The sequence below is a fragment of the Podarcis filfolensis genome, assembly GCF_964270895.1.
Source record: "Podarcis filfolensis genome assembly, chromosome: 4".
NCBI classification, from domain to species: Eukaryota; Metazoa; Chordata; class Lepidosauria; order Squamata; family Lacertidae; genus Podarcis; species Podarcis filfolensis.
This window is the reverse complement of record NC_139607.1, coordinates 71,466,032-71,487,098: the sequence shown is the minus strand read 5'-3', so window position 1 is coordinate 71,487,098 and position 21,067 is coordinate 71,466,032. Positions and strand designations below refer to the sequence as shown.

Sequence of the window (21,067 nt, the reverse complement as noted above, 5' to 3'; positions counted from 1 at the left end):
CAGGTACAATCAGATTTCTTCAGAAGCCTGTTTACAGTCTGTATTTCCTGTTCGGCCATGCATTGGACTGAGAAAACCGTAGATCTGACACAGCATAAACAAAGTCCCATTCTTTTGCAAACATTCTGAAATCTTTGAAGCTAAACCAAAGAGTGTTGCTACTCATAATCTCTTCTGGTATATGGTGCCTTCCAGAATTGTAGTGTCGACTAGTTAACTGATTTTTCTTTAAAGATTTTCTATTTCACTTTATAATATATGTAAAATGGAGAACAATTATAACAACAGATGAGAAACAAAACGATAAAACAGGCATGCGGAATGAGTGCAGTTGTGCATGAGTTAAAATAACAAAGTCCAAGTAAAGACTATTAATGTTATCAGATCATCAGGTATAGTTCCAGATTTGCCCGGCTAGTGATGAGGGATTCCTTGAAAACGATGGTTCCACTGTATATTTCATAAAAGAATGCCGAATCATATAAAAAGATTCAGGAAGTTGTAGTCGAAATATAAAATTATGAGTAGTTTCTTGGGAAGGAGGAGGGTTTGGCTTTCATCTCATTCATTAAATTCCTTTCATACTTGTTCTATTTCTTTGGAGCTGTGGGAGTTGGAAAACTTCCTCAATGTGTCAGCGTATATTATTGAACTTCCTGTTTGTGCAGGAAGTCAAAGGAACAGTGCTCTGGTACTATGAAGGTGGCCAAGACTGGCCTCGCCTTGATCAAAAGACAGAATGTTTGTAATGATAGCATGGAATGTTTTGCTGTCCTTGTGTGTGACTCTTCTGTCTCTTCTCCCTTTCAACTTGAGCCAAGTCTCACTCGTGGTCCTTCCACCATCTTATCTGCCACTTTCATATGGGCACAATTTTTGGCTGTCAGACGGGGAGACACCAGAGAGGTAATTCAAATGGAATAGAATTACCTGTGCTCAGATATCTGCACTGGTTGCCAATTTGCTAGGGAGGCAAGTTCAAAGTGTTACTATTCATATGTTTGCCTTATTTCATGTATGCCCACTAGACCCCTTTGATCTGTGCAACTGGCCCTGTTACAGGTGCTGCAGTATACCCCTTCTGCATTTGTAAGAAATCAATCTTTGAGTGTGGCAGCATCTAAACTCTGAAACTTCCTGTCTTATTGGCACGAGGCACCTTCACTGTACTCTTTTCGGTGCCTGCTAAAAACATTTTTGTTTTAACCAGAATCTTTCTTACTAGGAATTATAGGTGAAGAAATACCAAAGGAGCAGAAAAGACTTTTTACGTATGCAACGGCAGCTGCGAGAATGCTTCTCTACTCCCAGAGATGGAATGCTTCTGTACGCCCAGAGACAGAAGGAAGACAGTGTTCCAATCAGGGAGGAACGGACAATTAAAATGATGGAATATGCTAAAATGGCACAAATGACCGGGGAAATCAGAAATCAAGAAGATAAGAAATTTAATAAGGAATGGAAAAAATACATAGACTATCTTGAAGAACACTGTAAACATTTAAACTCGTTAGCAGGATTGACTTAACACTTGTAATGGAAGAATTTGAAGGTTAAAATTTGGACACATACAAAACACAGATAAATGTTATAAGATGCAGTATAAAAAGATTTATAATGGGAACCAGGAGGGGGCGGAGGGAGATCTGAGGATTCAGGGAATCCTTATATGCATAAAATTGATTGTTGTTTTTTTGAAAGGAAAAGATATTTGTAAAAACCGAATTTTTCTGTTAAAAAAACTTTTTGGTTGAATGGAGATGTTTTAATCTGTTTTTAGCTTACTGCTGATTGAATGTTTCAAGAGTTGTTTTATAGCTTTTACTGAGAACTCTGTTGAGAACTCTATTCTCTTTGCAAACCACGTTGAGATGATTTTTTACAATCAAGCGGTGTATACATTTTACGAAGCAAACAAACAAACTGCATATACCACCTGAAGCATTTTGGGGGAAGTAGCTTAGGAGGATACAAAAATGAAAAATAAATTATTGGAGGATGGGGGAGTACCATACAGATGTTCCCTAAATGTACTCAGAATAAGAACAGGATCAACACAGGGTGGTTGTGTGCCCTGCTTTCTAGGTGACAGTGTCCTTTTTGAAGTGCTGTCTGGTTCAAGCCCAGTTTGTGGATAAAGAAGCATCAGGAGGGAGAGCAGGAGGGGGCCTTGCTGCTGCCCATCAACAGATAACACCTGCATAGCAGACAAATGGATCACCTGGTTATAGTCTTCCTCACTCTGGCACTGTATGTCTATTTAAATAATAGCACTTATCTAAGTTTGCATCTGGGACGCGGGTGGCGCTGTGGGTAAAACCTCAGCGCCTAGGACTTGCCGATCGCATGGTCAGCGGTTCGAATCCCCGTGGCGGGGTGCGCTCCCGTCGTTCAGTCCCAGCGCCTGCCAACCTAGCAGTTCGAAAGCACCCCCGGGTGCAAGTAGATAAATAGGTACCGCCTTATAGCGGGAAGGTAAACGGCGTTCCGTGTGCTGCGCTGGCTCGCCAGATGCAGCTTGTCACGCTGGCCACGTGACCCGGAAGTGTCTGCGGACAGCGTTGGCTCCCGGCCTATAGAGTGAGATGAGCGCACAAGCCTAGAGTCTGTCAAGACTGGCCCGTACAGGCAGGGGTACCTTTACCTTTTTACCTTAAGTTTGCATCTATACATATAAAACAGGGAATCCAATGCAAAGTTCCAGTATGAAAATTTTATGCACACTGGTATCCCCTTTTGCGGCCTGCCCCCGCCCCTTAGCAATATATTAAATAAACATTTTCATAGTAGCTTTGAAGAGTGAGTTCAGTTAGCATGCACAATAAACATAGTGCATGCAAATATAATTTCCATTAACAGGGCTGATGGCGTCTAGTAGTGCGGGGTATGGCTGGTGACAAATGGGGGGGGGGGAGAGAACGACAGGAGCAGTATATGGCTAAGTTTCTCTTTCTCACCTGAAATAATGTTGCAAGAAATCAACGATAAGATTGTCAGTGCCGTTGCAGCAACAGAATGTGCTCTGGATATCTTGTACCTGCCAACTTCTACTTTAATATGCTTTAGTATTACTGTTTGCTGTATGGCCTGCAGCTATATTCTCACAAAAGCAAGGAACTGGATATAAAACACTCCAGTCCAGAGACTACACAGAAAAAAGGAGTAGGGTTCATAGGGACACTATAGTTCTTGCAAACCTGCTGTGATGGCTTAAAGTCTAACCCTCCAGCACTGCAAACATTAACCACATCAAGTATAAAGAAGTCCAGATCTTTCAGTCAGAGAACAAATAATATGTAGCAGGAATAAATGAAATAATCCATGAAAACCTTTTTAAAACACTTATCTATCTTCTATCTATCTATCTTACAGGTGAACAACTAAACAGAACAGTAGCACAATAACACTTATGCCTTCCAGAATGTTGGAATATTGGATATTATTATTCTCCAGAGATACATATGTCATCAGTCATGGGGATAGACTTTTGTTATGAAAAGTCACTTTTCCAAAGATTTCTTGTGTTTGAGGTGGTGTCAGGTGGTGTCCTTTCTTCATGGTTCTTAATTTGTAGGTCAATTTTTCCACGAATAATATGTGAATTCATGATGGTAAGAAGACTCCTCCAGGGATCAGTCCAAAGGTCCAACTAATCCAGTGCCCTGTATTCACATAGTAACCAGCCAGTTATCTATGGGAACCCCATATGCAAAGCTGGAGAACAATAGCTCTCTCTTGCTGTTCCCCAGCAACAGATCCTTACATGCATGAGGCCCTGGATTCTGGAGGTGGTTTATAACCATCATAGCTACAACCAATTAATAACGTAGTATTTGTGTTGTAGCTGAACGGAAGAAATGAGGCTCGGGGAAATTAAACAATGCATCAACTCATTTGAAAGGAGACATAATGATTAACAAGGGTTTAAGAATCACAGTGTGTCCAGCTTTGGGGGAGTCCCCTGACATTTCAGAATACAGTGTTTGATGGTCACAGAATATGAACCCAAACACATAAGCAAGGGGCAGAGTGCAACTGTAAAATGATCGTGATTCACAAAATTTATTATTTATACCCAGCCCATCTGCCTGGGTTTCCCCAGCCACTCTGGGCGGCTCACAGCATATATCAGAACATACTGAAACATCATACATTAAAAACTTCCTGATACAGAGCTGCCTTCAGATGTCTTCTAAAAGTCAGATAGTTGTTTATTTCCTTGACTTCTTTAAGGGAGGGTGCTACACAGGGAGAGCGCCACTACAGAGAAGGCCCTCAAGGTGTAACCTTAAAGTTTACAAGCTTAAATAGATACAAGACAAACATTTCTCTTTATCACTCTCTTATCTGCATGTACATGTAACACTATAAACACACTGACTTACATAAACACTTGGTTTATGGCAGACAATCCTGACCATCCCTCATAAAAAGAAGCAAAGGTCCATCTGCTCCACCATCCTGTTTTTCACAGGGGTTAACCAAGTGCTTCCAGAAAGCCCACAAGCAGATGAAAATAGCAAGAGCCATCCCCTGCTTTTCAGCTAGCAAAGAAGAACACTGCCTTGGAACCAGAAAGTTAACACCCACCAACAGGCTTATCTCCATAGTCTTCTCTAATGCCACCTTATCAGCGTCAAAATTGATGGTCATCACCACATTATGTGGCAGTGAGTCACGTAAGTTAATTATAACCTGTTTGAGGAAATAGCCCACAGTTCTGCAAACAAGAATGGCTGCATTTGGGCACAATGCTAAACGATGGTTTTGCATTATGTGAATTAGCATTAGGCTCATCAGCCCCCTCTAGCACAGCCCCCAAGAGATCAGAAACCACATTCTGCTGCCTTCCAACTTCCCTGCCTCAGCTAGTATCAGACATTGAAAGCCCTGAGAATGGTGATCCCTGTGGAGTTTAAGATATCCCAAATATCTGAAGATGCGCCTTCTCTCTTGCCAACCTGTCAAGGTATTTAAATTGGCAGGGGAGGCCCTACTTGCAATATCCTACTTCCCACTGAATTTTTTGGGGGTGGTAGCATGTGAGGGAGCTTTCTCTGAGGGACCCCTAGACTGTGGAATGCCATACAGTGGTACCTCGGGTTAAGAACTTAATTCCTTCTGGAGGTTTGTTCTTAACCTGAAACTGTTCTTAACCTGAAGCACCACTTTAGCTAATGGGGCCCCCTGCTGCTGACGTGCCGCCGGAGCACAATTTCTGTTCTCATCCTGAAGCAAAGTTCTTAACCTGAAGCACTATTTCTGGGTTAGCGGAGTCTGTAACCTGAAGCGTATGTAACCTGAAGTGTATATAACCCAAAGTACCACTGTATTTTTATTTATATATATATATATATAGGCAAGTAAAGACACACATCTTTGCCCAGGCCTTCACAGGAGATTGGAATAAATAAAATAAAAGGTAGCTACCTCCTTCAGAATGTTTAACCGGTCTGTTCTAACTGTGGTTTTCGTTATTCTTATGTTTTATGCTGTTCACGCATTTTACTTATGTTCCCCACTTCGGCATCATGCAGTGAAGGGTGGATTATAACTGTGATTAATAAGCAAGCCTTGACTAGTGAAGCTCAGGACTTTGTTGCCATCGTGGGGGCTGTTCCAATATGTGATTGGACTACCACATGTAGGTGTGAAACATGTATTATCAACAATGGGACACAACAAATCAGGACTACTTCATTCATGGCATTTTGTACTGTGGCGTAGCAAAAAGCATTGCCTGTGAAAGTCATGCAATCATTTCTTCCTCCAAGCTCTTTGGAAGTTCTTGTGTACTGCAGTTTTTGAACATGTGTTATGTACAGTATGTATTTTTCTGTGTTGAGATTCTTCCTTTAAAATAAATGATAATATGTTTATAATTAAATTAGCATGAGAAAAGTAACATATTATCCAGCAGCAGGACAAAAACAGTAGCCAGGTAAAGGAAGCTCTGTCTTTGTGTGCCGTAGTGATGGGCATTTTGTTGAGTACACCGAAGAGTAAATTATGGTTTTCATGAGAAACAGAACAGCTGATCAAAGGTCAGGCTTCGCTGTGGGGTGGGGAGGGGGAGAGAGCATAAATAAGCAAATTAGGTGGCATAAGCCATCATCCTCTGCTGGAATTTCAGTTTGTTTCAGTTCAGTACACACTAAGCAATGAGTGCAGAATGGCAGGTTTCTCTTCCCCAGCGTTGAGTGGCATCAAGTGGCTGAATCCAGTTCTGCTATTTTGCAAGCAGAGAGACAGGGATGGTTCAGGTGCAATGTCAAGTGGTATGATTCTCTGTGCATGAACCTGGCTGGACTCTCTTCTTCCCCGCCATGCTGCAATTCCTTTTCTCCTTCACGGTGTGAGGCAAAACACAGGTGACTGTTTCATCTGAATTGGCTATGACTTGTGCTTTTCCCTGGAAACCAATATTAGAAACCAGGATCAATACCTGGTTTGCAGGGCAAGTGCAACCATAACTTGCTGGTTTGGTTGAAGAAAAGGAGGAAGGGAATCAACATGCACAAGGGAAGAGATACTGTGTAAGTTTTAGGATCCAGTTGGATTCATGTGCATAATACAAAACAATAGTTTGGAGATACTTTTAGATCAATTCATCAGATTCCATATCTGAAAATGCAGATTTGGGTGACCAGAATAAATTGTGTAAGGTCATATTTATTCTCAAAAATCATGGTTTTCAAATACTTTGGAAACTTTTTTAAAGGAAGCTGGTGATGTATGAAAAAAGAGGAAATAATAGAAGGAACATTTTGATAAAATGGCCAGTGAAGTGAAGGGGAATCTCACTCCCTCTCTACCCAGCTCCTTCAATCCCCATGTTCTCTCATAGCTCCTATGTATCTCTCCATCCCTGCTTTATTCAAACCTCTGCTGCTGTTTTATCTTAAGCCCCCCTGCCTTGACTTCAGGTGAATCCAAGACTGTGATACAGCACTATAAATCCTCCAGTGTGGACTGCACAATGAAAACCTTACATTTTTATGTATATAGAAAGATTGTATGCAAAATTATATGTATCTTGGCATTTCTACCAAACGAAGCTCAAGGTGGCAAACAACTATAATGCAAATACAATAAAATATAAGAAAATAGGATAAAACAGGAAGAAAACACATTTTTAACCCCCCCCCAAGGTAGCTAAAATAGCAATAAAAAATACAAAACCAATTATGACATATTTATAAGTCAGCTTATGACTTATATTTGCCTTCTTGTGGAAGTTTATCAGAGAAGGATCTAGCCAGGTCTTCTTTGGCAAGGAGTTCCACAGAACAGGGGCAGCCACTGAGAAGGCCCTCCCTCCAGTTCCTGCCAAATGTTCTTCAAATGTTGGCAGCTCAGAGAGAAGGGCCTCTCCCTTAAAATTAGACAGGCTCATAGGGGAGAATGTGCTCTTTCAGATAATGCAGTCGCAAATCATGTAGGGTAAATCACAGAATTGAACACTGGAAATGCTAGCCATGACTGATAGGAATTGCACCCAAAGCATGTTGAAGGCTAGGTACCTATATTCAGGCAGCCACTGGTGCCTAGCCAATCAGCAGTGTTGACATTAGGCTGGCTTGCTTTATTTGCCTTGGGGCACAATTTCTCTTGCTTCCAGTTCCAATAAGGTAAAATCAGGGCACTAGAAGGCAGACTTTCAGGCTGAAGTGGTAGTGTTATATAAAAGAGAATACACAAAATATCAAAATCTTGGAAATAGGATGTGTCACATTTCTGACAATCCCATTTAATCTGCCCATTATGATTAAAGCTATGAGCAATCTTATTTAATCTGCTCGCTATGAGAAGCATTGCAGTTATTTGCAGGGTGTTGGACAGGGGTCAGCAAACTTTTTCAGCAGGGGGCCAGTCCACTGTCCCTCAGACCTTGTGAGGGGCTGGACTATATTTTTTTTGGGGGGGGGATGAACAAATTCCTGTGCCCCACAAATAACCCAGAGATGCATTTTAAATAAAAGGACACATTCTACTCGTGTAAAAACACACTGATTCCTGGACTGTCCGCAGGCCGGATTAAGAAGGTGATTGGGCCGGATCCGGCCCCCGGGCCTTAGTTTGTCTACCCATGAACTAGATGCTCCTCAGGGTCCCTTCCAACACCACAGTTCTATAATTCTGAGAGTGGAAACAGGTTTGATCCTAAACCGAAAGTAAAGGTAATACTAGCCTGCTACTCCTCGTTATAATGGCAAAGTACAGTGAAACATAGATCTAGGATGCAGCCAAAAATAATTCATGGAAAAGTACACACTTAAGATTTCTCTCAGATACTGATGTGTCACTCAAGTTCCTCTTATTTGGAGTTTCGAGACTATTTTTCAAAGTGTGTTGACACAAACCTAGCAAAACTAGTGCAGATTCTCTGGTGAATATGTCATCTTGTAATGCAATACCAGTGTTTTATGATGCACAGGACAGCATTCTGCAGTTTTGCTTTGAATTGCACAATCCAAGAGTAAAAGGCAGCATGTCCCAAGTGTCTTTTCTTTACCTTGGGGAAAGGGGTGATTCTTTCTGCAATGGTTCAGCTCCTGCGTTGAAGGTATGATAATGGATTCTAATCTTGGCTTTTCGGTCTACCCAACGTGCATTGATCATAAGTTTTCTGTAGGTGTTGAATGGCCTTTACATAACTAAAATCATAGTGGGAAACAAACATATTGGAGTTTCAACTAATAGGGACTTTGTGGGCAGGGAGACTTTTGTTTCACATGCCCTTTACAGAAAATACAAAGTTAACTTGTGTCAGAAATGTAGATATCTTTCCTTTTTTTATGGGTAGTGGTGGCCCTCAGAAACATTAAATCATTATAGCAGCTTACAACTTATTAGCTCCCACCCAGTGAAGTAAATAATAATTTTCCTGCAGGATAACTCTCACACATTCTCAAAGTCACAGGGCAGAAACTTCCCCTCAGCATATCAGCTGAGGATGGAATTATCACCCCTCCCTGCTTATCAAATCATTGATCTGATGACTGGAGAGGGGGAAATTTGCATCTCTAAAGCACTCTGTGCCCACTTTATTTATTTATTCATCTTAGTGGATGCCACCACTACCAAACTGGTAAAATCTTGGGGAATAAAAAAGAAAAGGCTTATGGGAGGGGCTGAACCAGACCCTCAGTTTGGGTGTTTTCTAAGAATATCAGATTGCTTTACCACAAGCCCACTTTTGAGAATGCAGGAAGGAAGGAAAGACATCTGGTTCTGTCAGAAGAGCTTCTGAAAGAACAGGGCAAATAATGCTTTTTGGCAAACAGTATCCCAACGTACAGTAAACTTAAGTTATGCAGGCAATAGTGGACTCTCATACGCTGCCCTCCCCATCAACTAAAACGATAGAAATACTTAACTGACTGACCAATCATGTTGGTAGTGCACCCCCCAACAAAAATCCTGGCTATATGCCTATGGGACTCCTGTGCTTGACAGAAATTAGGAGTGCCATCTGCATCACCCTGTTTGTCTTTCAGACAGGTTTGTCCTAGGTTTTAATTCAGATGGCACACCAATTTACATGTAACTCAAAAGATGGCAACTGAATTGCCAGTCTCATGCTACATTCATGGCACAGGTCCCCCCCCCACACATTTCAAGAAATCTTTACACTTTCAGTGCAAGCTTCTACATATTCATGCAGAAATAAGACTGTGTTCAGTGGGGCTTATTCCCTAGTAAGTCTGTACAGCATCACCGCCTCAGACAGCCTTTACCTGAGAGTAAGTCCTATAGAAAAGAACTTTTGAGTATATTTGACTGTGTTGTTTACTTCCCATTCTGTTCTCCCTCAGAGAGAGGTCAAACAGAGAGGGAAGCTGGAGTTTGGACTCTGGTGTAAAAAAAGAGAGAAATGTTTCGCTTCCAGTCTAGAATCCACATCTTCCCAATGTGCTGGTTCCCCCCTTTCCCAGAAGTCAAACAGGAGATGGAAACTTTGGGCTATCCTCACAACAGAAGCTCCTCCTGCCTTGTGGGAAGCACCCCATGCAGAAAACACGTGTGAAAGAGCTGCGAGCAAACAGGCCCTAACAACCACATTACCAACACAGGAAAAGGGGCCTTAGGTGTTCACTCCCAAGCAGAAACACTGAAATTAATGAAAGAACGTGCTGCCTTAGGTGCATTAAATGTCAAGAGGTCTGCTAAGAGTAAAAATAAAACACCACCCATCAGGGGTGCCAACCTGAATAAAATGGGGGAGGCGGGTAAGCCCTACGCTGCATAATCAATCACATGACGCGATGCACGGGCACTACTGTATTTGAATGGCAATGCCCAGCAACTTTGGGGGCGGACGCCTCAAATATTTCACTGGGGTAGGGGTGGGCGAAGGGACCTCGGCCCCTAGGAGTCCACTTCCTCTTTAAGGGAATGTGTCCTCCCGGCCCAAAGCGCCCTAACCTTTTAACCTTCGAATAAAGTCACCAGGTTGGCGCAGGAGGTTTCCCTTCCTGGGAGTCTTCAAGGTGGGGAGGCTCAGCCCGGCTCTAGCTTTCCTGCCTGGAGCAGGGGGCCGGGCTCACCCAGGCCTGCAAGGCCCCCCTCCAATACTCAGCAATATTGGGGGCTGGCTTGTGGCAGGCGAAAGCCCTCCGAGACCTCGCTCGGGCGGCCGGCGTCCCCTAGAGCGCAGCGGACTCGTCCAGCTGCCCCGTCTCCTCGCCTGCCTCTGAACTTTTCCTTGTGCGCGGAGGAGGGGCCGGGCTCGCCCCGCGACCTGGAGGGCTTCCCTCTCCTCGAGTGGGCAGGCCGTTGGCGGCGGCTGCAGCGGGCGGAGCCTGCTTCTCCTCCTGCCGCGGACTCCCTCGCCTTCTCGGACTTCTTGCTCGCAGCCGAGGCGGCGCAGCGCCGTCTTAGCGCCAGGCTCTGTCCCTCCCACCGTCCGTCCGTCCGTCTCCCTCCTCCCTCTCTCCGCCACGGCCTCCTGCCCAGATGAGGCTCCGTCCCTTCGCGCTGAAGACCCGCCGGAGCGACGGGAGGGCCGAAGAGTGAGGCAGCAAGGAGCCGCCGCCGGGAAGCACAGGCTGCTGGGAGCCCAAGGCGGGAAAGCCCCGGCGCTGCAGCGCAAGCGGCTCCAGCCACGCTGGAGGTTAGCGAAAGAGCAGCAGCCCGTCGGGCGCGGTAAGGGAAAGCGAACGTCTGTGGAGAGGAGGGGCCGCCTGACGCTGCAAAGATCTCCGCAGCTGCCTGGCTGTTAGGACGCTGGCGCCTTCCCCACCTCTGAGGGAGGACTTGCCTCTTGGGCCAGCGGGGAGGGAAGGGGCCAGCCTGGGCGCGTTGAACGAGGTCGCTTGCGAGGCGACCCTTCTCTCTGCGCTTTAGTCTGTTGCAGAAATGGGGGTGGGTGGGATGCAAGGCTTTGTGCGGAAGGATTGCGGGTACCAAGCGTGACACTCCGCGCAAATCCCTAGGCTCGCGTGAAGCGGGTTATTTCTTTCCCACCTGGATGTAGCTGGGGGGGATCCCTGCGTACAAAGGCAAAGGGAAAGCGGGTAGGTCCTGCAAGCCTTGAAACCTTTCCCGCCTCAGGCTTGGAGCGAGGCAGCGCGTGGCTGCACGAGGCGCGGCGGGTTTCGAGAGGAGCTTGGCGAATCGGTTTCAAACTTTGTAGGACGCGAGAGAAAAGTGCCCCCCGGCATCCGCGCGGGTTTCGGGGTCCTGCCTTTGTCTCTCCCCGACCTCCCCCCTCCTAATGTGGCGTTAAGTTTGGAAGAGACAGACGGAGAGAGCGCTTTCTTCCTTTCAAACTTCCCCTCGCATCGGCGTCAGAGGCAGCCCGCGCTTTCCTGGGGAGGAATCCTGTAGCGATCACAGATCTCGGGGCTTCTCTCCTCGTGCTTTTTCAAAGCCGGAGGGGAAACCTTTCCCGGTTTCCATGCCTCCCTGTCCCTCCTGCCTCCCGTGCTTCCAGGAAAAAAGGCGAAAAGTTTAAGGCCTCGGAGTGAAACGAGATCTGCTGAGAGAGGCGTGACTTCCTCCCTCTCGGTGCTGTTAGCAAGCAGCCGAAAAGGGCCGACGTGGTAGAGAGCGGCTGCTGCAGCAGCATCGCTCCTTGAAAAGGTTAAATGCAGACAGGCAGTGGTGGCCCAGTCTTCCCTTCCCTCACTAGCCCGCCCCCTCAATCGTTGTGGCTTATAATTTTCTCTGTCTCACTTTTCTTCCTACGCTCTTAAAAACATTTATTCGGTTTTGGTCCTGGTGAGGTGAGTCTGTGCAAACAGTTTAAAGAGATGTCTGGGCCCTTTGATTTTTTCCGAGGTGAAAGTTAGGCAAGTTTAAACAAGAACAGCCTTCACCTCTTGTGACTTTTTTTCCAAGTACCTTGCGTCTATTATGTGTTGGTTTTACAGCTTGCAGCCAAAAGGTTTAACGAAACCATTCCCACTCTCCACAAACATTTGTCTTTCCACAAATCCAGACTTCCAGAATGGTGAAATTCTGAATTTTATTGAGGTCAAGACTTTGGCCCTAGTGATGTTAATTGACTTTATGTTTTACAACCAATATCAATCATAAATATACTTGGGTGATATCCAACTAATGTATACTCAGGACTAGATCCGTTGAAATCAGCAGGCTTAAATCCACGAAACATTACACATCATCCATACTTTGTGTATGTACTCATCTCTGGTCCATTTGCTTGAAAGCTAAATGGAAATCATTTTGAGGCTGTATTCACACAGCAGTTAATTCCATTATCCCAACTGTCCCTTAAATGCTAATCTCAGCATTGTATTTGAACTTTTAGGTGTCATAAAAGCCATTTCTGGAAATGTAGCAGAATATAGCACAAGTTTAGCTCTCATTTCCGTGTTATTTCCTTCTAGACTTCATTTGCAAATAATACAGAAATGGGTGCTATATTCTGCTGTGTTTCCGGAAGGGTGGAAGTTCAAACAGAATGTGCAAAAATGACAGTTAGGGGAACATTGTGAAAATGGTTCCAGTTACAGATAGGTAGCCGTGTTGGTCTGCCATAGTCAAAACAAAAAAATTTTTTTCCTTCCAGTAGCACCTTAAAGACCAACTAAGTTAGTTCTTGGTATGAGCTTTCATGTGTGTATCTGAAGAAGTGTGCATGCACATGAAAGCTCATACCAAGAACTAACTTAGTTGGTCTTTAAGGTGCTACTGGAAGGAAAAAAAATTTTTTATTGTGAAAATGGAATAGACTTGTGTGTAAATGCAGCCTAGGTAAGTGGACCAGACCAACATGGGTGAATTAAAGGTTCTGGAAAATGGAATAGCAAATTCTGTAAGTGCATGTGTTTAAGAATCTCTACAGACAGAGTGAAATTTGGACACTGTAAACGGGCATGAGAGAAATGGTTATTTGGTTGTCAAAATTGTTGCTTACTGTTTCAAGCTGTGGCTTCCCTTTGTTGCTTGCTGCACGGTAATCATAAGACCTATTTATAGACTGTGTAGTCCACCCCCGAACATATTTACTTCCAAGTCCCACTGATTTTAATGGTGCTTACTACTAAGAAATGTCTGTTAGATTGCTATGCAAACTGAACAAAGTTGCTCAAACATGCTTGCTTTACATGTTCATCACAGTTTGCTTCCAAAGGCTTTTCTCTCTGCATGTGTCCCATTTTTATTTTAGGTTTTAGTTTTTGCACATGAAGGAAATTTATTGGAAAGGCAAGGAAACACGGGCTATAGAGTGATGGAAAATATTTTGTTGTGGTTCTCAGGTTGATTCTGTGGTTCTTGGACCATTCCTTGGGGAAATCTCCAGCTAGAGATCCATGTCTGTTTTTAGAAAAACTGACAGCCTGTTTTATTTTTAGGCTATTGGGGGAGAAAAGAGAAGATAAAGCTGATTTGATTAGAAGTCCCATTTAAAACAGATGGATTTGTAATGTAATTCTCCAGTGCACTTGATTTGCTTTTATATAATTTTCCCACATCCTTTGTGCTTAGCCGTGTTTTGGGGTTTGTAATATTCACTTCTCCTCTGCATATGATTTGTTGTCATTTACTTTTGGATATGGGCTTCCTCTTAGAACAGGCATGTCCAACTTTCAAGAGACTGAGATCTACTCCCACTATAAAAAAACCTGGCAGTGACCTACCAAGGTTTTTTTATGAAGCAATCATTGTTGAGCAGATTGCAATCTACCTGTTGGATATCACTGTCTTAGAACATTTCAGCCAGGATTTTGTAGGGAGAGTTGAAGTGCATCTTTGCAGCAGTGTTGTGCAGAATGCCTCCTTCCCTTTGAAGATCTAAAATTTAAGTGGGGGAGGGGGAATTAAACGTACATTTGCAATTCTAATCCATGTTAGAGAATGAGAGTATAAACCAGTGTTACAAACTCAGATATATAAGCTAATCGCCAAACAGCAGCTTAAACCTAGTTTACAGTCACTGCAATGCAATGTCTAGGCACCTTTTTCCTAATTAGATTTACTGTTGTTATTATTAGTATTCATTGGATTTCTATGCCACTTTATATTTTAAAGAAAAAATCTCAAGGTGGTTTACAACGCATCAAATAAAACAAATTCAAGCTTTCCCCTTATTTCTTACTTAATTTATATAGCTTCCCCATAGGACCTGTGAGATAACAGAGTTCAAATCCCCACTCAAGCCATGAAGGTCACTGGGTGACCTTGGGCCAGTCACAGCCTCTTAATCTACCTCACAGGGTCATTGTATGGATTAACTGCGGGGAGGGGGAACCATGTACTCCTTGGAGAAAAAGATGGGATATAAATGCAATAACTAAGCTCTTCTGCTTACTTCATTAAGAAAACTGGGGGGGGGGCAGCCAGATGGAGATGTCAGTCATCAACCTGGCATTCAGAGATCTCCACATGGTCGCAATTGGACCCACGCTAGTTGCAAATTCACGTGGTGTCAGGGGAATTTTGAGCACTGGTATAAGCCCTGTATTTGGAACTAATCTGCAAAAAATTATCCATGCCCTCAAACACTAATTTTAGGTGCTAAGTTATGAACAGCAACAGGTTAAAAATATCCTGTCAAAATTAATTTTATAAACACACTTTTTATAAATAAAGATTTATTCTTCCCCTCAAGCCACTTCTGGGAGAAATGATGGAATATACTTCTGGGGAAATGAATAATTGTTGCATGTTTTCTATACAATTTTATATTTAAAAGCTTTTATTTTAAAATTTTGGTTTGAGGACAGACCTCAGTCCACATTTTAGGAACACTGAAGTGCACACATAACGCTGAGGCTGGACATACCGTATTTTTTGCTCTATAAGACTCACTTTTTCCCTCCTAAAAAGTAAGGGGAAATGTGTGTGCGTCTTATGGAGCGAATGCAGGCTGCGCAGCTATCCCAGAAGCCAGAACAGCAAGAGGGATTGCTGCTTTCACTGCGCAGTGATCCCTCTTGCTGTTCTGGCTTCTGAGATTCAGAATTTTTTTTTTCTTGTTTTCCTCCTCCAAAAACTAGGTGCGCCTTGTGGTCTGGTGCGTCTTATAGAGCGAAAAATACGGTACTTTTGCTCAAGAAGTTTTTCAGAAGTACAAGGGATAAAAACCAGCTTTCCCACTCCTACTCAAGTTAATAGTGCTTAACTTGCTTACTGTGACACCATGCACTATGAATACATAGCCTTAGGGCAACATCTGTAACCTTCATTGTGGGGAAATACACTAAGCTGATGTAAAGTTGTTGATGTATATCACAGCTTGAGTAAAAGGTACACCTCCAACTTTTTTCAACATTATGCAAAGACTACATGTTGTCCCAGGCAGAATTTGGAATCAAGGCCTGGAATGCATTATCCAGTGGTTATTCTCAATTTCCTTGTCAAGCATTACACAGAGCAGCCCTGAAAGCATACTCTCTAACATTTCTCCAATTAAAATAGGGACGTCCCCTCCCACATTTCTCCAATGAAAATAGGGACATCCTATAGTCTTCGTCTGTTCAGGAACAGAAAAGAGCCAGTCTTTGGGGAGTTCAGAGGTGTGGAAAAGATGGCTTTGAGTGTGCACTAGTCACTCTGAAATTCAGGCTTGGGAACATACCATATATACCATGCATACTAGCATGTGTTCAGAGTGCCTTTTCCCTGTAATCCACTTAAGCACTGATCTAGACATTTGAAGGAGTTCCATGCTCCTTTTCTCTGCATTTTTTTTTAAGCAAAAGGATCCTATGTAGGCTACAAATCTTAACTGGAAGAAAAGCAGGAAGGGAGAGGCTACTTAATTCTAGGTTCCACATTTGCTTTGCATCTCAAAATCACCCCCCTCCCCAAGCTGCTTGTTTTTAACCTATGTGGGGGAGCATCTTTCTCCCTGCAGGGAGGAAAGCAATTTGGAGAGCATGGCTTTGAGTTGGTGGCCAGAGAGGAACTTGTTCAGGAACTTTCTTCAAGAGAGTTTTTGCTTTCCTCTCTACAGCACTTGACCTCACCCTGAATGAGAGAATAGTAGCATGTAGTGGCACAATTTTACTCCGAAGAGCACTGATTAGCTCAACAAAGTAACAGTGCAGTGCAGGCTACTGTAACCTGTGCAGGCAGTGGAGTAGTCCATATGTAATCTGGTCTGAGCCAGGAACCTCATTCCTCCACTACTTAACCTGGTGGGGAGCTCAGTGGTAGATTGTCCAGTAGATACTTGTCCAGCAAAAACCCCTGTATGAGCAACTCCTTGGAACACCAAGAACAGGCATGGCTGTTAAACTGCTGAGAAAGGTCTCAACCCTTACCTTTTGCCTCTGTCCCCCCTCTGCCAGTTGCCTATATGTCTGTTGATGCAGCCTAGAATAGCATGACCTTTTTTTGCTGCTGCATCACACTGTTGACTCATATTAAGCCAGTGGTCTACTAAGAGCCCTAGAGCCACAAAAGCTCATGGTTGGTTACCTGTATATGGAACTCAGTATCTGAGATCCTCCTCCTTGCCCTTCTTCTTAAAAAAGCAAGTTTCCAGACCTTACGTATGTAACAAAGATGCAGGTCACAAGTGTGCACACTAGGCAGTGTCTGTAGTAGTCAGTAGTCAGTCAGCCAGGGGCTTGGCTGAAAACTGTAGAGACCTTGTTGAGTAAACATACATAGGATTTTGCTGTTAGAATTTCCAATGCCCAGGATCTAAAGCTTTAGTTTCCAACACCCCCACTTTCCTTCACTGATATCTATTAGAAGCAGGAGAATTATGCAAGTTCAGACAATCTATCCAAGGGCATAGAATTTGGTTTTTTAGGTTCATTTCTTCAGCATACGCAGTCCTGTCCTTGGTGCAAAGGAAAGCTTTGTATGGTAGACAACTCTTCCGATCATTACCTCTGATTACAAAGAGATGCTTGTTCTTTTGGAAAGGAAGTTCATGTGCTATACAAGCTGACATTTATGGATTTGTATTCCCTGCTTGACGTATAGTGGTATGGAGAGTTTGGCATGCTGGCTGAAGCCAATGAGAGATTTAAGGATGTAATCCTAAGGCATTAGTGAGTGGGAGCTGAAGGCAGTTAGATGAGAAATGAGGGCAGAGGAGTGAACTCTGTCCTTTTGCAGGGTTCCCCCCCTTTCTTAATCAGTTGCCTCCCATTGGATCCTAGCTTTCCCTTGGTTCTGCCTTTGCAGACCTCACTCTTAACCCTACTAGCATTTATTTATTTTAACAATTTATATATCTTTGATTTCTCTGAAAGAGAATAAAAGAGTAGAAGGAACAGAACAAAACAAACAAGTCCTTAAACCTGATGTACCTTCAAAATTAGTAAGAACAAATTCAAAGTTGAGGCTCTCACATTGGTAGGGCAGGTCCTTAACACTGTGTGTACAGTGTGGGAATCATCACATTAACTCACCCTTCTCTGATGTACATCAATGGACTGCAATAGGGCTGCAGAACCTGTAAAAAAAAAAAAAAGTATTTTCAGAGCTGAAAAGGTAGCAAATTTTCAAGCTGCAGACAGTGTTCGAAACTCCCATTGTTTTAGGCGCATTTTGCGACAGGGCATTTCATAAGCGCAAGCAGTTTTTGACCTCTGGGATCAGTCCTGCACCTAAGGTTTCTAATTAAAACTCAGAGTGGAAGGAAAGGAGGACCTTTTTTTGCTTCCCCACTTCCAGCTACTCTCTGAAGATTGGAGAAGAGACCCTCCTAAGGATATTAGGGGGTTGGGCAGGGTAAGGACTAGACCATGTGAAAGATGACCACAATATTTTAGCTGCAGTTCATTCATTTTCAGCTTTGTATTCTTATTATTAAAAAAGTGTGCCTAGACAGCTTTATGCGCTTGGCAATTATTTTTTCTATCAAAGGGGTGAGGCATCCATGAAAAAAGACTTTGGCAATCCCACCCATCATGCAACCCAATGCGTTTTGACTATACATTATTTTGGCTTTATCTGCTGTCCCCAGAATATAATCCCCATGTAAGCTGAGAGTTGCCTGTACAGCCTCAAAGAAGGGCAATGGGGCAGGCATCTGCTAACTGTTGGGGAAGCTTACCTCCTGCAGTTTGTGGAGTAATTGCCTTTTGATAAGAGGCAAGCAGTTATGAGAATGAGGTGTAACAGCAATTGGAAGTGTTTCATAAAGCTGCTGGTCCAAGCATTAATTACTTGAAGTCTTTCCCATTAATATGCCTTATGGCGCTGGTTCTCAACTGGTGCGTGGGGACGCATCAGTGGGTTGTGGCATGACCCAAGGTGGGTCGCAGAAGGATCACTACCATCATATGAAGATGTAGTAAAAGACTGAGAAATGGGCCTGCCAATTAAACATGGGCTCTGGGTCTAAAAGGTTTGAAGATGCCTGCCTTTTGAAGACTGGAAGTGCTTATACTCTTGAGTCAGGCTTCCTAAGCAGGTCCGTTCAAGGTAAAGAGTGGTATTGTGGGAGACAGTTATTAGCTGTAAGCTGGCATGCCAGTGGTGTGAAGGGGCAGGGTTGTGAGACCTCATGGAGGATAAGAATATCCATGTCTACCAACCTAGATGGCTATGTTCTACTTCCTGAGTCAGAGGCAATAGGCTTCAGGATACCAGCTGCTGGTAATGGCATGTGCTGTTGTGCTCAGGTCCTGCTTGCGAGTTTCCCACAGACATGTGGTTGGCCACTGTGAGAACAGGATGCTAAACTAGATGGGCTATTGGCCTGATCCAGCAGATTTTTCTTCCAGCAGAGCCTAATGGAACAGGCCAGTGGCCCATCTAGTCCAGCATCCTATTTTCACAGTGGTTGATCAGATGTCTGTGGGAAACTAGCAGGCAGGATATGAGCACAAGACTCCTCTCCTTCCTGTGGTTTCCAGCAACTGGTATTCAGAAGTATTGCTTCTTCCAGCTGTGGAGGCAGAGCATAGTTGTTATGGCTAGTATGTTCTTATGAGTCCCTTCTGTACGACATAGAGAGGTAGGGCTCATTATTGAGATGGATGAATGAACAGAGCCCTTCCTTTCTCTTCCACCTTATTGTTGACTCACAGTTGTTAGCAAACCTAATACCTGTGACATGCTGCTGTTCACTTGCCCCTGTTTATTTTTCTTTACGGGGCTCTCATGCTTCTGCAGGACTGCAGGCTTTGAATTTCCGAAGGCTACAAGGCTATGCTGGAAAATAAAATGGACTGTGTGACTTATCTCGTGATGGTATTCCATGTCTTGTGACCTTTTGATGTTTTCCTTAGCCTTTCCGCTCTCAGAGTCTTACGATTACATTGGAATTTTAGCTTTTATTTACTTTTTAAACCAAGCTTTTCCAGAAAAACTAGACGCTCAATAGAGAGAGCATTTCTTAAAAATAAAAAGATACCTTCCTGTGTTACTGAGCTATAATCCTAAAGAGGTAATGCTAGTAGGTTATATGCCTGAGCTTGTAAAGTGACACTGTTGAAACTGGTGTCAGCTGGAGATATGTTATAATTGAAACACAGACTACAGTGTGCTTAATTTCATTGAAATCAGTGGTGTTAAAAGCATATTTAATTTAGCATGGCCTGCTGTCCATTTTAAAGGCGAGACATTTCTCCCATTTCTTTATAGTGCCGGAACACATGTTTATGCAAGCATAACATGAAAATCCCTTTCTTGTTATTATTATTTTTTGTGTTAAAAACTTTAGAAGGCTTTTATAATTGAACTGAACTACAGTTAAGAACCAGGATGTGGTGTTGTGGCTGGTGGCATTGAGACAAACATGTGACTAAGCTTAGTTACTTTGTATATGTTGCAAAACTTCGGGGTTATATAGATGGCTGAAAACAAGACATGTTACATACGATATTACCATAATGCCGTTAGACAAATCTATGGTGTGACCACAATTAAGAGTACAGTCGTACCTTGGAAGTTGAACAGTATCCATTCCGGAAGTCCGTTTGACTTCCAAAATGTTTGGAAACCAAAGCACGGCTTCTGATTGGCTGCAGGAAGCTCTTGCAGCCAATCAGAAGCCGCTGAAGCCCCGTTGGACGTTTGGCTTTCAAAAATAGTTCGCAAACCGGAACAGTCACTTCTGGGTTTGCGGCGTTCGGGAGCCAAAACGTTCAAGAACTAAGCTGTTTGAAAACCTAGGTACGACTGTACTTTGTACTGTTCTAGTCACCTCACCTCAAACAGGATATTGTAGAGTTGGAAAAGGTACAGAAAAAGGCCAAGAAAGTGATCAAGGGGATGGAGCGACTTCCCTATGAGGAAAGGTTGCAGCCTTTGGAACTTTTTAATTTAGAGAAAAGGCGAACAAGAGGTGGCGTGATAGAAGATTATAAAATTATGCATGGCATGGAGAAAGTGGATAGAGCTCGGGGACATCCAGTCAAGCTGGATGTTGGAAGATTTAGAGCAGATAAAAGAAAGTACTTCTTCCTGCAGTGCATAGTCAGACTAAGGAACTCGCTCCCCCAGGAAGCAATGGTGTTGGTGGCAACCAACTTGGATGGCTTTAAAAGAGGACCAGGTGAATTCATGGAGGAGGAGAGGGCTATGGATGGCTACTAGCCATGGTGCTGACGCTCTGCCTCCTCATCTGGAGGCAGCAATGCTTCTGAATGCTAGATGCTGGAAACCATGAGAGGCAAGAGTGCTC

General features: G+C 43.5%; 1 protein-coding gene across 5 annotated transcripts in view; it reads left to right on the top strand.

Annotated features, from left to right (window-relative positions):
- The first annotated feature begins 10,511 nt into the window (after positions 1-10,511).
- ST3GAL6 (ST3 beta-galactoside alpha-2,3-sialyltransferase 6) overlaps positions 10,512-21,067 on the top strand; it is a 45,697-nt gene continuing 35,141 nt past the window's right edge. Inside the window, exon 1 of one of the 5 annotated variants that reach the window (XM_083611716.1) lies at positions 10,512-11,148. The gene's annotated coding sequence lies outside the window, so the exon portion shown is untranslated. The remainder of the gene's footprint in view (positions 11,149-21,067) is intronic. The other 4 variants (XM_083611718.1, XM_083611713.1, XM_083611717.1 and 1 more) reach the window with 4 other exon arrangements.